This window comes from Herpailurus yagouaroundi, unplaced genomic scaffold, assembly GCF_014898765.1.
Source record: "Herpailurus yagouaroundi ecotype Mexico unplaced genomic scaffold, PumYag 29, whole genome shotgun sequence".
In the NCBI taxonomy this organism is placed as follows: domain Eukaryota; kingdom Metazoa; phylum Chordata; class Mammalia; order Carnivora; family Felidae; genus Herpailurus; species Herpailurus yagouaroundi.
This window is the reverse complement of record NW_024412377.1, coordinates 95,899,541-95,915,157: the sequence shown is the minus strand read 5'-3', so window position 1 is coordinate 95,915,157 and position 15,617 is coordinate 95,899,541. Positions and strand designations below refer to the sequence as shown.

The 15,617-nt window shown below is 39.0% G+C and overlaps 1 long non-coding RNA gene across 1 annotated transcript; it reads right to left on the bottom strand.

Annotated features, from left to right (window-relative positions):
• Positions 1-174: 174 nt before the first annotated feature.
• Positions 175-953, bottom strand: LOC121041391 (uncharacterized). Its single transcript, XR_005795716.1, has 2 exons — positions 590-953; positions 175-343 (listed from the first exon to the last, which is right to left on the bottom strand). It is a non-coding gene; the product is annotated as an uncharacterized LOC121041391 (long non-coding RNA).
• Between the last annotated feature and the right edge of the window lie 14,664 nt (positions 954-15,617).

Genomic DNA, 15,617 nt, shown 5'->3' with positions numbered 1-15,617 from the left:
ATTATAAACTCTCGAGGGACCTCAATCTACTAGCGGAAATTGTATGAATTTCAATTACAATAAACAACAAAGTCTTCATTTAGAAACACAGAGCTATAGATTTGGGACCCCAAGCAAAAAATAATCAGGGCTCTGTATTGCCCTTACCCCACTCTTTCTGGTAATTGCATTCTCCTTTATTTCTGCTAAATTCACATAGGCACAGTGGTTTTTGTTTTTTTAATGTCAAAAACATGACAAAACATAAAATGAAAAATAGCATCTCCCTTCTCCACACCCTACTTTTCAATCCCCTCTCCAGAGCCAAACACTTTCAATGATTTTAGCAGTTTTCCCTTATTACCTCCATATTTTCTTTTTTTTTTTTTTTAATTTTTTTTTTTTAACGTTTATTTATTTTTGAGACAGAGACAGAGCATGAACGGGGGAGGGTCAGAGAGAGAGGGAGACACAGAATCGGAAGCAGGCTCCAGGCTCCGGGCCATCATCAGCCCAGAGCCCGACGCGGGGCTCGAACTCACGGACTGTGAGATCGTGACCTGAGCTGAAGTCGGACGCTTAACCGACTGAGCCACCCAGGCGCCCCTACCTCCATATTTTCAAATAATATTCTTATGCTGTTATTTCCCGATCTGTTGACTGTATTCATTGTACATTATCTTTTGTTTCATGTAGTCTGAAATCTTAACCCACTGAACATTCCATCTGACATCTTGCCGACCTAATCATATCACAGTGTTCATACAATTAAAGTCAACGTTTATGTGATAATAAATGGTAAAGATATTCTTTGCATAACCACAAAATTGTATAATGATAACATTTTTTCTTGTCAATTGTTTTTTCAATCCCATCCACCTTACCTGGAGAGACTGTATATTCTCATGGTTGAGAGTAGAGACACTAGGGTCTCCTGGGTGGCTCAGTCGGTTGAGCATCCAACTTCGGCTTAGGTCATGATCTCACAGTTTGTGGATTCAAGCCCCGAGTCGGGCTCTGTGCTGACAGCCTGGAGCCTGCTTCGGATTCTGTGTCTCCTCTCTCTGTTCCTCCCCTGCTCACGCTCTCTCTCTCTCTCAAAAATAAATAAGATTTAAAAAAAAAATTTTTTTTTAAAGAGTAGAGACTCTGGAGGGGCACCCGGCTGCATCAGTTATAGAACATGTGACTTGTTCTTGGGGTTGTAAGTTCAAGCCCCACGTTGGGTGTAGAAATTACTTAAAAATAAAATCTAAACAAAAAAATATTAAAATCTATACACATTAAAGCACTTACAACAGCACCTTGCATGGATTAAGTATTCAGTGTCATGTTTTACTTGCATGAATTTGTATGTACCTAATCTTGATTTTTCTCCATTTGTCCATCTGAACTATCATAATTCTTTTTCCCAGATATCAACCATATCAGATAACCTATTGATTCCATTTTCCACAAGAGTTTTCTCTTTCTCCCACAGCTTTCCAGAGGACCGCAATCTGGATCCCTCCAGGCTGCTGCTGCACCACTGTCCTTCTGGCACCCCCCCCCCCTCCTTGCCACTCTCTTCTGTTGGATATCTGGCTTTCTGGAGTGTTCTTTCTTAGTTAACTCTCATTTTGGTGAGCACAGCAGCTTTGGGACACCAAACTCCTGCTTTTAACCCTATATGGACCTTCCTTGAGTTTCCCAACTTAAAATAAAAATCACTCACCTTCCTTTTTAACACTAATTCGGAGCGCCTGGGTGGTTCAGTCGGTTGGGCGTCCGACTTCGGCTCAGGTCATGATCCCGGTGCGTGAGTTCGAGCCCCGCGTCAGGCACTGTGCTGACAGCTCAGAGCCTGGAGCCTGCTTCAGATTCTGTGTCTCCCTCTCTCTCTGACCCTCCCCCGTTCAGTTCATGCTCTGTCTCTCTCTGTCTCAAAAATAAACATTAAAAAAAAATTAACACTAATTCTTTTGTGTTAAGTCACATCCTACCTTAGTGTCCGTTACCTCCCGTCTCCTCATTTGCTCTTTTCCAAGTGTTTTTTTTTTTAAGTTTATTTATTTATTTTGAGAGCGAAAGAGCACACACTCATGCAAGTGGGAGGGGGGAGAGAGAATCCCAAGCAGGCTCCTCACTGTCTGCATAAAGTCTGAAGTGAGGCTCAATCTCTGAAATCAACAGTTGGACACTTAACCGGCTAAGTCACCCAGATGCCCCTCTTCCAAGTATTTTCAGTCCTTCCTTTCTATTGAATCATTCTCAAGCTATACACATGGTCAAATTTCTCCCAAATTAAACAACAAATGAAAACCTTTTTTTTTCAATGTTTTGTTTTGTTTTCATTTTTGTTTTTGTTTTTCCTTAAGAGAGCAAGAGCTGGGCAGGGGCAGAGGGAGAAGGGGACAGAGGATCTGAAACGGGCCCTGCACGGACAGCAGACAGCCCATTGGGGGGGCTGAAATTCACAAACCATGAGATCATGACCTGAGCCACCCAGGTGCCCCAAATGAAAACCTTTTTTGATGCAGCTACTACCCTTTCCTCTTTTTGCCTTAAGACTTCTAGGAAACAAAGATTGGTGCTTCATCTTTCTGAACCCTCTCTGGCCTGGCTTCCATCCCTCCAGGCCACCCACGCTGCTCCTTCTGAGGTCCCTGGTGCCCACTGTTCCTGCTCTTCAGCCTCCTGCTTGTTTGGGGCAGGAAAAATAATACCTGCTTAAGATATTTTTCTTTTTATCTCTTTACCCTGTTAAACAAAAACAAACAAAATAACACAGGCCCCAAAAGGTATCATTTACACCAAGTTCCCAAACTGGGACTTAATACATAATCATATTGCGGTTTCAACCTCTCCAAGAAATACGGTCTTAACCCGTCAGTCAGGAATTTTTCAATAGGTACCAAAGAGTCAGCCACCTGGGTCCCCTTCACCTGCCAAAGAAAGATGCAGTAATCTGCAAGGTAAGGAACCTTACTTTTCTCTCACAAAAAGCACCCTCATCTGAAACAATCCTTTTCTTTTGCTAATAACTCTCTTGCCCCACCCTCCTTCTAGAAAAACCTTCCATTTTGTACATTCAGTGCACCTCTCTGTTGAATTTCATTAAACAATCCAAAGGCAGAAAGAAAGTCGAATGTAAGTCCATTAATTCCTATTGAGAGGAGGGTTTTCTCTTTAGTTTAGTTTTTTTTTTTTTTAATTTTTTTTTTCAACGTTTATTTCTTTTTGGGACAGAGAGAGACAGAGCATGAACGGGGGAGGGGCAGAGAGAGAGGGAGACACAGAATCCGGAAACAGGCTCCAGGCTCCGAGCCATCAGCCCAGAGCCTGACGCGGGGCTCGAACTCACGGACCGCGAGATCGTGACCTGGCTGAAGTCGGACGCTTAACCAACTGCGCCACCCAGGCGCCCCTAGTTTAGTTTTTTATGTTAATTCAAATATGGTCAACGTAAGTGTTCTGTTAAAGTGTTCAATGCAGTGATTCAACCCTCATAGAACACCCAGTGCCCTTCACGGGTGCACTCCTTAATCCCCATCACCTACTCACACATGCCCCACACACTTCCCCTCTGGGAGGATTTTTTTTTATACTTTTATTTTTTACAAATTAAAGTAATGAATGTAAATAAGGTAGCAATTTCTAAGGGTAGATGCTTTAGAGAACTGGAGAAATCTTTTGTAACGGTCAGTTATTTTGTCAGTATGGAAAGCTAAGGATTCTTCAGCACTTAGATCATTAAAGTGTTTTGCCTCAGTATTTTAAAGATTCTCCTTTTATCCTATCTTATTATGAATTTGCTTGACAAGTCCTTTGAGTATAGATAAGGCAAAGGAAAATATTTCTTGTAATACCTCAGGGCCCAAATTCCAAATTAATGAAGAGGGGAGAGTGTTTTTCAATGGGTTTTTCAGCATTGCTCAACCATTCTGGGAACAAATCATTTTTTTCTAAATCCTCAGGTTAATAGCCTAGACTTAATATCAGTAGAAAGGAAACACATATATGTATAATGTGAATATATATTCCTCCACCCATCTCTGAGTTGTATCGTGAGAAGGGGCCAAGGACAGACTGCCCCAAGATGGACTGTTTGACATAAAGATTATTTTGAGTTAAAAGCAATTAAAACCCAGGAGATTCAGGAAAAGCGCTTTACCTCCCACTCAACTGCCTAAATTTACATTGGAAAGGAGAGCCTCCGCCAGGGAGAGAGCTATTAACAGAGATCTCTTTATCTGAGGAACTGTCTCCATAACAGGGCAACCTTTGTTTCCCAAACATCTCCTCTCACCTTCTGGTTAGAAATCGCCCCCACCCTCCCCCCTTTCCTATCTTCAGACCCTTCCCCCTCTCCTTAGCTCTGGAAGTCAAATAAGCCTCAAGTTGCATGTTAAGGGAATGTCACGTCTGTGGATTCCCCATAGGAAACTACATAGTACGTAGGAAACTAAATTTGATTTTCTTCTGTTAATCTGTCTCACTTCATTTTGCTTTTTCGTCCAGCTCGAAGGAACTTGAAGGGCAGAAGAAATTTTTTTAAGTCTCCATTTTCCTCTCTTAAAAACAAATATTTGTGTAAATCAGGCAAATCAACATTACAGTCACTATTCAACTTTATTATGAACTTTAAAAACCATTTCTGAAAACAGCTCATTTCTGTTCTTCTGCATACCGAGGAAAATTATTCTGACTTTGGTTTTTAAACTCAACCCAAAAAACTTTCCATATTCTGATTTCAAGTAAACACTTTCAGAGAGGCTTGAGGTTGAGGGGGGAGGGGAAGACAAAAGAGAAATCAGGCAACCTTTTCAGTTTTCCACGTTAATCCATTGTAATTAATTTCCTGAGGGGAAGAACAAGAGGTCAGCCCACTTATTCAAATAAGAACACTTGGGCAGCTCCTGGCTGGCTCATTCAATCGAGCCTGGGACTCTTGATCTTGGGGTTGTAAATTCGAGCCCCAAGTTGGGTGTAGAGATTACTTAAAAATTAAATTAAAAAAAAAAACACTTTATGCAGTATTATCTTTTTAATGTGTATCTAAAGACACTACTGCTGATTTCTTTTTTTTTTCTGTTGGTTTCGTTTACATCCCCTTTATATGATACTTCCTTTGAAGGTAGCCTCTTAGGAGGTAACTGGTTTTAAAAGACCCACAGAGAGTTAAATGCCTGTGAAACCACCTCATTTCTTGAAAATCAATAAAAGGCTTTCATTGAGGATTTCAGTTGAAAGATGTTTACATTGTTCTGTGAAGGATGGAAAAGTGGAAGGTGATTCCTGAAGTTTCACAGAAAGACAATCCAGTTTATTTATTTGTAATTGTATTTCGGTTACAGAAACAGGTTTTTGATTCGACAATAGAATTTTAAATGGCTAAGAAAAGATGGTAAGAAAATATTCAAAACGACTTCATTTTTGTTTCCCTCTTTAAAAAAGAGGAAAACACCCAATGAAGAAAATCAGTGACTCTGAAACTCATGACAAGTTTAGGAACGATTGCTTTAAGGTTTTTTTAAGAATGCATTTTTAGGGGCGCCTGGGTGGTGCAGTCGGTTAAGCGTCCGACTTCAACCAGGTCACGATCTCGCGGTCCGTGAGTTCGAGCCCCGCGTCGGGCTCTGGGCTGATGGCTCAGAGCCTGGAGCCTGTTTCCAATTCTGTGTCTCCCTCTCTCTCTGCCCCTCCCCCGTTCATGCTCTGTCTCTCTCTGTCCCAAAAATAAATAAACGTTGAAAAAAAAATTAAAAAAAAAAAGAATGCATTTTTAAAAGTACACTTTTATTGAACTGACATCAATCATTTTGAATTTTTTTATGTTTTTTCCCATGCCATTTCTACAAATCGGAGGCAAGATTAAACATTCTTATTTTTTTTGTTTTGTTTTTTAAAAGGAGTGGCTTCTATTCCATAACCTGACTGCATTTTCTGAAGAAGCAAATTGAGTCTTAGGAATATTCATTTCTCACCCACCAGTCAAAGTATGATATCTGAAAGGAGGAATTTTTATTTGAGCTGCGGTAAACTGAGGTACGAAACAGACAACAATTTTTTTTTTTCTGGGAAATGGGATCAATTAATAGAAAACTCAGAGTTAAAGCAATGTTATAGACTTGGAGGTGGAGGGAGAGTGACAAGGCAAGTAGCAAGGAAGCTAAAGATTGGCCATTTAGTGGAGAAAATGCTTAACTGAAATCTCTCCCCAGGAAAACCTTAGATACCAATTTATGAAAGGCTCATTATGTTGTCATCCTCCAGATTTACTATCTAGTTCCTAAAAGGCTAATGGTGATGACTTCGTAACCTCATCAAGGAGATAACTTTGGGAAGTTTCTCTTTTAGAAATATAGGTTTTCCTGGTGCCCTTACTTTTTAATTCCTTTTAAACACAGAGGCTTTGGAAAAGTAGGAGACAGAGTAAAATGTCTTAGCTTCTACCTTAAAAGTAAGTGAGGCTTAGTGCTTAGATGGAAGAAATACCAACAGGTGTAAAGCCTTCTTAGTTTTGGGGGCCCCTGGGTGGCTCAGTCGGTTAAGTGTTCGTCTTCCTTTCAGTCAGGTCATGATCTCAGGGTTCATGGGATCCTGCCCCTCATTCTGCTAATAGGAGAGATTCTTGGGATTCTTGTTTGAGATTCTGCTTCTCTCTCTCTCTCTCCCCCTCCCGTGCTCTCTCTTTCTCTCAAAATAAATAAACATTAAAAAAAAAAAAAAAAAGCCTTCTTTGCTTTTATGTTTTAAGAATGTCAAACGGTGCCCCTAACTATATGCCCACTGCAGCCAGATGCAGGCAGAGAACAGTTTGGGCCCTCATCTTCTGTACAAAGTCGGCCTGTGACTTCCCTCAAGCCTTGCTCCAGGGGAATCCCGAGAGGAAACAATACCTTAATCTAATTGGAGTTCTCTAACTCTGGGAATCTTTCACATAGGGAGTGCTTGGAGTCAAACAGTTCTTTGAACATTTATTAGTTCAGATAAGATGAAAATTTTAGGATGTGAACCCCTGTGGCTTCTGTTTAACCACAGTCAATATTGAGGACCCTGGATTTCAGGGAAAAGACTGAGTCAAAAACTACCACCTTTTGTAGAACAGGAGGCTGGAAGAAAGGAACCAACCACTTTGTGTCCCACTGATTTCCAAATTTATATATATATATTGCCTTATTTCAGCTGAATCCCAAAGCAGGACAAGGGTTCATAAGAGTACTTCAAAATGGAGACAGCTCACACAGTGAAGGTTGCCTTATATTTTTGTTCTGATGAAAAACTTAAAAAAAAAAACTTTTTTTTAATGTTTATTTATTTTTGAGAGAGCAGGAGGGGCAGAGAGAGAGAGGCGGACAGAAGATCCCAAATGGGCTCTGTGCTGACACCACATTGCCCAATGTGGGGATCAAGTTCACAAACCTCAAGATCATGACCTGAGCCAAAGTCAGACACTTAACTGAGCAACCCAGGTACCCCCTGATGAAATAATTTTAAAACAAGGGGAGGAGATTTGGGGTTCAAAATGGCAGACTGAGTGACTACATTTATCTCCTCTCTCAATATCTACATTTTTTCTCTGAGTTTAGCTTTTTGGTTTTATTTTTTAAGTTTATTCATTTATTTTGAAAGAGAATGAGAGAGAATGAGCAGGGGAGGGGCATAGGAGAGGGTGAGAGAATCCCAAGCAGGCTCCACACTCAACACAGAGCCTGACTCAGGTCTGGATCTCAAGATCTGGAGATCGCCTGAGCCAATATGAATAGTTGGATGCTTAACCAACTGAGCTACTCAGGTGCCCTTCTATGACTTTAGTTTTACTTGATTTCATATATAAGTGAGATCATACAATATTCATCTTTCTCTGTCTGACTTATTTCACTTAGCATAATGACTTCAAGGTCCAGTGGCATTGTCACAAATTGTAGGATGTCCTTCTTTTTATGGCTGAATAATATTTCATTTTTTATGTATACCATGTCTTCTTTATTCTCCCATCAATAGACACTTAGTTTGTTTCCATGTCTTGGCTATTGTAAATAATGGTGCAATGAATATGGGGGTGCAAATATCTCTTCTAGGTAGTGGTTTTTCCATTCTGAGGAACTTCCATATTGTTTTCCATTTTGACTGCACCAATTTATATTTCTACCAAAAGTGCACAAGGGCACTCTTTTCTCTGCATCCTTGCCAACACTTGTTATCTCTTGTCTTTTTCACAATAGACATACTCACTCATTATGGTTTTGGTTTGCATTTCCCTCATGATTAGTGATGCTGAATACCTTTTCATGTACTTTTTATCCATTTGAGGATCTTCTCTGGAAAAATGTCTACTCAGGTCCTTCACCCAAGTGTCGTTCCACTTGTTTATTTTTGCTTGTGTTGCTTATGGTTTTGGTGTCACATCCTAAAAGTCAACAACAAAACCAATGTCAAGGAGAATTTTTCCCTGTCTTCTAGAAGTTTTACAGCTTTTGGTATTATTATGTTTAAGCCTATAATCTGATTTAATATTTGTGGGTGATATAAGGGAGAGATCTTATTTCATATTTCTGAATGTGATTATCCAGTTTCCCCAGCACCATTGATTGAAGAGACTATCCATTCCCCATCAAGAATCCTTGGCTCCCTTGTCAAATATTAGTCAATCGCATATGTGAGGGTTTATTTCAAGGTTCTTGAGTCTGTTCCATTGGTCTACATTTTTGTTTTTGTTTTTTTTTATGCCAATACCATACTATTTTTTTTTTTTAACGTTTATTTATTTTTGGGACAGAGAGAGACAGAGCATGAACGGGGGAGGGGCAGAGAGACAGGGAGACACAGAATCGGAAACAGGCTCCAGGCTCTGAGCCATCAGCCCAGAGCCTGACGCGGGGCTCGAACTCCCGGACCGCGAGATCGTGACCTGGCTGAAGTCGGACGCTTAACCGACTGCGCCACCCAGGCGCCCCATACTATTTTGAATACTGTAGACTTGCAATATAGTTTGAAAAGAAATGTCTCTTCAGTCTTATTTTTCTTTCTCAGGATTGCTTTGACTATTTGAGGTCTTTCAAAATTCCATATGAAATTTAGGATTATTTTTTCTATTATTGTGAAAAATACCATTAGAAATTTGATAGAGTTTGCACTGACTCTATAGATGGCTTTGGGTAATATGGACATTTTAACAACATTAATGATTCCAGTCCTTGAACATGGATTATCTTTTCATTTATTTGTGTCTTCAACTTTCTTCATCAAAGCTTTATAACTTTCAGTATACAAATCTTTTTACCTCCTTCGTTAAATTTACTCCTAAGTATTTTGTTGTTTCTGATGCTATTATAAATGGGGTGTTTTCTTTATTTCTTTTTCAGATATTTTGTTGTTAGTGAATTTTCTTTCCTCATCTTCAATACCAAGTCATGAATCAAGTTTCTATATATGCCCGGATCTGTTTCCTGGGCTCTTTGTTACATTCCATTTATCTAATTATCTATCCCTGCACTATATTTACTCTTTTAAATTTTATAGCATAAATCTGAATGAGTCTTGATATCTGAAAAATTAAGTCCTACCACCATAAGTTAAGGAGTATCTTAACTATCTGTGCCCTTTTGCTCTTCCATGTAAATTTGAGAATCCTTTTGTAAAGTTTCACAAACTGCCTGTTGGAATTTTTACGGGAATTTCATTGAATCTATAGATGCTTATGAAGAATTGACATCTTTACATGAGTGACTTTTCTATCCAAGGACACCATATATATTTCTCTATTTATTTGAGTCTCTTTTATTAACTTTCATTAAAATTATATCATTTTTTGCTCAACATCACTCATCATCAGGGAAATACAAACCAAAACCACAATGAGATACCACCTCACACCTGTCAGAATAGCTAAAAGGAACAACTCAAGCAACAACAGATGTTGGCGAGGATGCAGAGAAAGAGGAACCCTTTTGCACTGCTGGTAGGAATGCAGTATGAAGGTTCTTCAACAAATTAAAAATAGAACTACCTTATGACCCAGGAATTACACTACTAGGTATTTATCCACAAGATACAGGTGTGCTGTTTCAAAGGGGCACATGCACCCCAATGTTTAGAGCAACACTATCAACAATAGCCAAAGTATGGAAAAAGCCCAATTGTCCATCGACAGAGAAATGGATAAAGATGTGGTATCTACATACAATGCAGTATTACTCGGCAATCAAAAAAAAAAAAAAAAAAGATGAAATCTTGCCATTTGCAATAATATGGATGGAACTAGAGTGTATCATCCTAAGTGAAACTAGTCAATCAGAGAAAGACAAATATCATATGACTTCACTCATATGTGAAATTTAAGATACAAAACAGATGAACATAAGGTAAAGGAAGCAAAAATAATATAAAAACAGGGAGGGGGCCAAACATAAGAGACTCTTTTTAAAAAAATTTTTTTAATGTTTATTTATTTTTGAGAGAGACAGAGACAGAGAGCAAGCGGGGGAGGGGCAGAAAGAGAGAGAGATATAGAATCCAAAGCAGGCTCCAGGCTCTGAGCTGTTAGCACAGAGCCTGATGCGGGTCTTGAACTCAAGAACTGCAAGGTCATGACCTGAGCCAAAGTGGGACGCTTAAGTGACTGAGCCACCCAGGTGGCTGGAGGGGTTAAGAGTTGGGGGAAGGGCTAAACAGACAAAGGGCATTGAGGAAGACATTTGTTGAGATGAGCACTGGAAGATATATGTAGGGGATTAATCACTGGATTCTACCCCTGAAATCATTATTGCCCTATATGCTAACCTACTTGAATATAAATTTTAAAAACTAAATAAAATTTCAAAAAATTAATTAATTAAAAAACTAAAAGATATCATTTTTACATAGGTTTTACACAGTTTTTTTAAACATATTCTTAAAAATTATATCATTTTTACATAGGTTTTGCAGTTTTTTAAAAAATGTTCTTGCACAGTTTTTGTTAAACATATTTTACATTTTTGGTTAAACATTAATATAAACATATTAAGCATTCATTTGTTAGTGTTATTGCAAGCAATGTATTTTTATGTTTTTTATACATATATATTTTAAAGTTTATTTACTTATTTTGAGACAGAGAGAGAACACACAAGCAGGGGCCGTGCAGAGACAGGGAGAGAGAGAATCCCAAGCAGACTCTGCACTTTCAAAGCAGAGTCCGATGTGGGACTCAAACTCATGAACCATGAAAACATGACCTGAGTGGAAATGAAGAGTAGGATGCTCAACCGAGCCACCCAGACACCCCTATATTTTTATTTTTAATTATGAGATACAAAATAGCTACAACGAATAAATGAACATATATGTATACTGTAAAGAATAGGACACCTGGGTGACTCAGTCAGTTAAACATCCGACTCTTGATTGAGGATGAGGTGATCTCACCATCAATCAAACCCACCTTGGCTCTTCACTGACAGCATGGAGCCTACTTGGGATTCTCTTTCTTTCCCTCTGCCCCTCCTCTGCTTTCTCTCTCTCTCTCTCTCAAAATAAATAAACATTAAAAAAATTATTTTAAAAAGGAATAATTAAAAGCCATCACTCATGTAAATTCCATCTGGATGAATAAATACAACCCTGCTTGTAGTATAAAAGCCTCCGTTGTGGTTGTGTCCCCTCTCTATCACATCCTTCTTTCTCCACCCTGAAGATAATTATATTCTGTCTTTGTATAGTTTTACTACCAATGTACATACATCCAACTAGTTTAGTTTTGCCTATTTTTGAAGCTTGTGCAAACGGTATCATATTGTTCGTGTTATAGACTTATCTTAGTCATTGCCATTTTATAAGATTCATCCAATTTTTTTTTAATGTTTATTTATTTTTGGGAAAGAAAGAGCACAAGTAGGGGAGGGGCAGAGACAGAGGGAGACACAGAATCTGAAGTAGGCTCCAGGTTCTGAGCTGTCAGCACAGAGCCTGATGCAGGGCTCAAACTCATGAACTGTGAGATCATGACCCGAGCTGAAGTTTGATGCTCAACCAACTGAGCAACCCAGGAGCCCCAGATTCATCCACTTTATTGCAGCTGGCTGTTTTCATTCCTTTTCATCAATGTGTATTACATTATTTGAATATACTACAATTTGCTTATCTATATTCCACTTATCTTGTAACTGAACTAATGTAAGTTCACTCTTTGGTGAATTAGAGATAGAGAGATTACAGGCAGAGTTGTCACACAAAGAAAACTTAATTTGCAGCAAACAAGGAGACCATAGGGAACAATTTCCAAAGCCATGACTCCCCAGATGGGGTAAGTGGGTTTCTTTCATTTAGGGTTGGAGTGAATCTTCAGAAAGGGGACTTTTAACAACTCAAAGATAAAAAGAGAGCCTGACTTAAAAATGGCTGAAGGATTGGTAATGGGACAGATGGTAGCTATATTTGTGAGCATAGTATATTATGTAAACTTGTCAATCACTAAGTTGTACTTTTGAAACTAACGGAACATTGTGTGTCAACTATCCTCAAATAAAAAATAAATATATACATATAAAAACAAAAAACGGAAAAAAAAGGAAGGGGAGTTTTATCATCACATATAAAGGCAAGCGTAGGGTTGTGCAGGCTTACTTGGATAACATGCCTATCCATGTATCCTATGTTATATTAATGAAGTTTGTGCTGCTCCTGGGGCAGAGATTTTAACATTGTAATGAGGTAGCGGTAATTATTGAACATTCCAAGGTTCCATCTGTGCAGGTGTGTGTCACTGGTTCAGCTCAAACTGGTTCAGGCCAGCAGGAGCTTTTCCTGTTGTCTGCTTCTAAAAGATAAGGTTAACATTCCTGTGAAGAAAAGGGGGCTGGAAGCGGAGGGGGGTGGTGGTGTGGGGGGGGGTGTCAGTGGAGGTTTTCCTGGTGATAGTTTTGACCTCATTAACCCTGGGGCATGGTTTCAGTATTTCAGTATGTATCTTGCTTCTAGCTTTTGGTTATTTAAAACAATGTTGCGATAAAAATGCATGCTCATAAGATATGTATATATTTTCTGGTACACGTGTACAAATATTTTTCTAGGTCAACAGTTTTAAAATGTGGTCTGAGGGCCCCTGGGAGTCCTCTTGGGAGATCATCCCTTTTCCAAACACACATCTGTGTGAGTCCAAATTTCCTTCATATCCTTCAACCAAAAGAGTGTATCACAACATATTGGAAGCAGGAGTTATGAGGATCTAGCTGTCTTCTATTTTTTTTTTTAATGTTGATTTATTTATTTTGAGAGAGAGAGAGCACCCATGGGAGGGGTAGAGAGAGAAGGAGAGAATCCCAAGCAAGCTCGGTACCATCAGCACAGAGCCCAACACAGGGCTTGATCTCACAAACCATGAGATGATGACCTGAGCTGAAATCAAGAGTGAGACATTTAACCGATTGAGCCACCCAGGTGCCCCAATAAAAATATGTCTTTTTAAACAATAGCCAAGATATGGCAGTAACCTGTCTATTGATAGATGAATGGATAAGGAAGATGTGGTATATAAGTATGGTAGAATATTACACAACCCTAGAAATGGATGAGATTATGCCATTACAACACAGATGGACCTAGAGGATATTACACTAAGTGCAACAAGTCAGACTGAGAAAGACAAATACCATATAATTTCATTCATATGTTAATTCTAAGAAAACAAATGAAAAAACAAACAAAAAAAACAGAATTAGACATCATAAGTACAGAGAGCAAACCAATGGTTGCCAGAGGAGAGAGGGGTGGGGATATGGGCAAAATGGGTGAAGGCAAGTGGGAGATACAGGATTCAAATCATGGAATGAAGAAGTCACAGGAACAAAAGTTACAGCATAAAGAAAATAGTCAATGGTGCTATAATAGCACTGTATTATAGCATTGTAGCTGTGACTAACAGCTACACTTATGGTGAGCATAGCATAACATACGAAGAAGTTGAGTCACTATGTGTATTCCTGAAGCTAATGTAACACTGTGTATCAACTCTACTCAAGTAAAAAAAAAATAATGCATCATTTTTGGTAATACGCAATAGGTTTGTTGTTATTTATTTATTTATTTATGTTAGAGAGAGAGAGAGAGCACATGAGTGGGGGAGAGGGGCAGAGGGAGAGAGAGCATCTTAATCAGGTTCCATGCTCAGTGCAGAGCCTGACACAGGCAGGGCTCAATCCCATGACCCTAGGATCATGACCTGAGTCATAATCAAGAGTGGGATGCTCAACTGACTGAGCCAACCAGGAGCCCCAGGTTTATTGTTTTAAAAATTAGATTACCTGGATATTTAAATTTTTTCTTTTTCTTTTTTTTTTCAATTTTGTTACTTTTAAGTAAACTGTGCACCCACATGAGGCTTGAATTCATGACCTCCAGATTAAGTCACATGCTCCATCGACTGAGCCAGCCAGGCACCCCTAATTTTTTTCTGTTTTAATTACTGATACTATTTTGGGCACCAAGAATTCCTCTCCGCTCAAAGGTCCTTCTAGCTGGACTAAGAATCAAGTTGACATGAGACAGATTAACAGGAGAAAATAAGGGGGAATCCACATAGACACAGAAATTCCAAAGACAGGCAAAATGAGGCATAAATGTCATTCTGACCTAAAGAAAAGGGTGTATGGGTCTGGGACTTCAGAAGAAAAGAATGCACTTCACAGGACACTAAGAAGAGCAAAAATTTGGTAATTAGAGGTTTGCCCTGCCATACAGATGGGCCACTCAGAAGAAATTTATCTGTTAATAATCCTTATTCTGGGAAAGACCCCCAGTTTAGATTCTTCTGTGTGGTTAAGGGAGGACAAAATTTTCTCTTGAGCCCACAAGGTTTCAAGTGCCTTCAGCTCAAAATAATGCATGTGCTAAAGTGGCACATTCCGTGGTGGTGGTGGTGGTCGGGGTGGAACCCCTCACTGAAAATAGATTTAACCCACAAAAACAAATGCTATGTGGTGCCCTCGATTATTTGTAAGAGTGCAAAAGGGTCGTGAGACCAAAAAGTTTGAGAATTGATGCTTTTGCGCATGATCTTCAAACTGTGTGCACCGTCCAGGGAGAAAAAGGTACAGATAGATTTAAAGGAGTCTATTTCCTATGTTCTAGCTTCCTATAGTTCTCCTTCCTGCCTTCCCATTCACAATACTATACCTCACTGGTTCTAAGATACTCTTTCTGCCCCCTCCACAACTTAATACTATTTCTGGAATTGTTGCATGTTACCATCTGTATGGCAGTCTTGCCATAGTGGTCTTTGCCTGGTACCTTCTGTTCAAAACAAGAAAGTGTCAGCATCAAAACTTAAATAGATGTCAGCAACTTACAGGAAATCCCTCCTGAGAACAGAATGAAGCAGGTTTTTAGGAAATGATGCTTCACCAATGTTCATGATGCCCCTGAGACAATGTATAGAAAAACAAACAAACAAACAAAAGACATTGACTCTGAGTGAAACAGTGATTCATATGAGCCACCCTGACATGAACACACTTTAAAAAATACTGAACCTATTTATTTTAGAAGGCTAAAAAAAAAAAAACCCGTGCCAATAAGTTTTTTAAACCTCCTTTAATAATTAAACATTTCAATTTTGTATTACTCGTAATTGTAATTTATAAGACTTAGAGCCTTAGGTTCAGAGGAAATTAAATAAA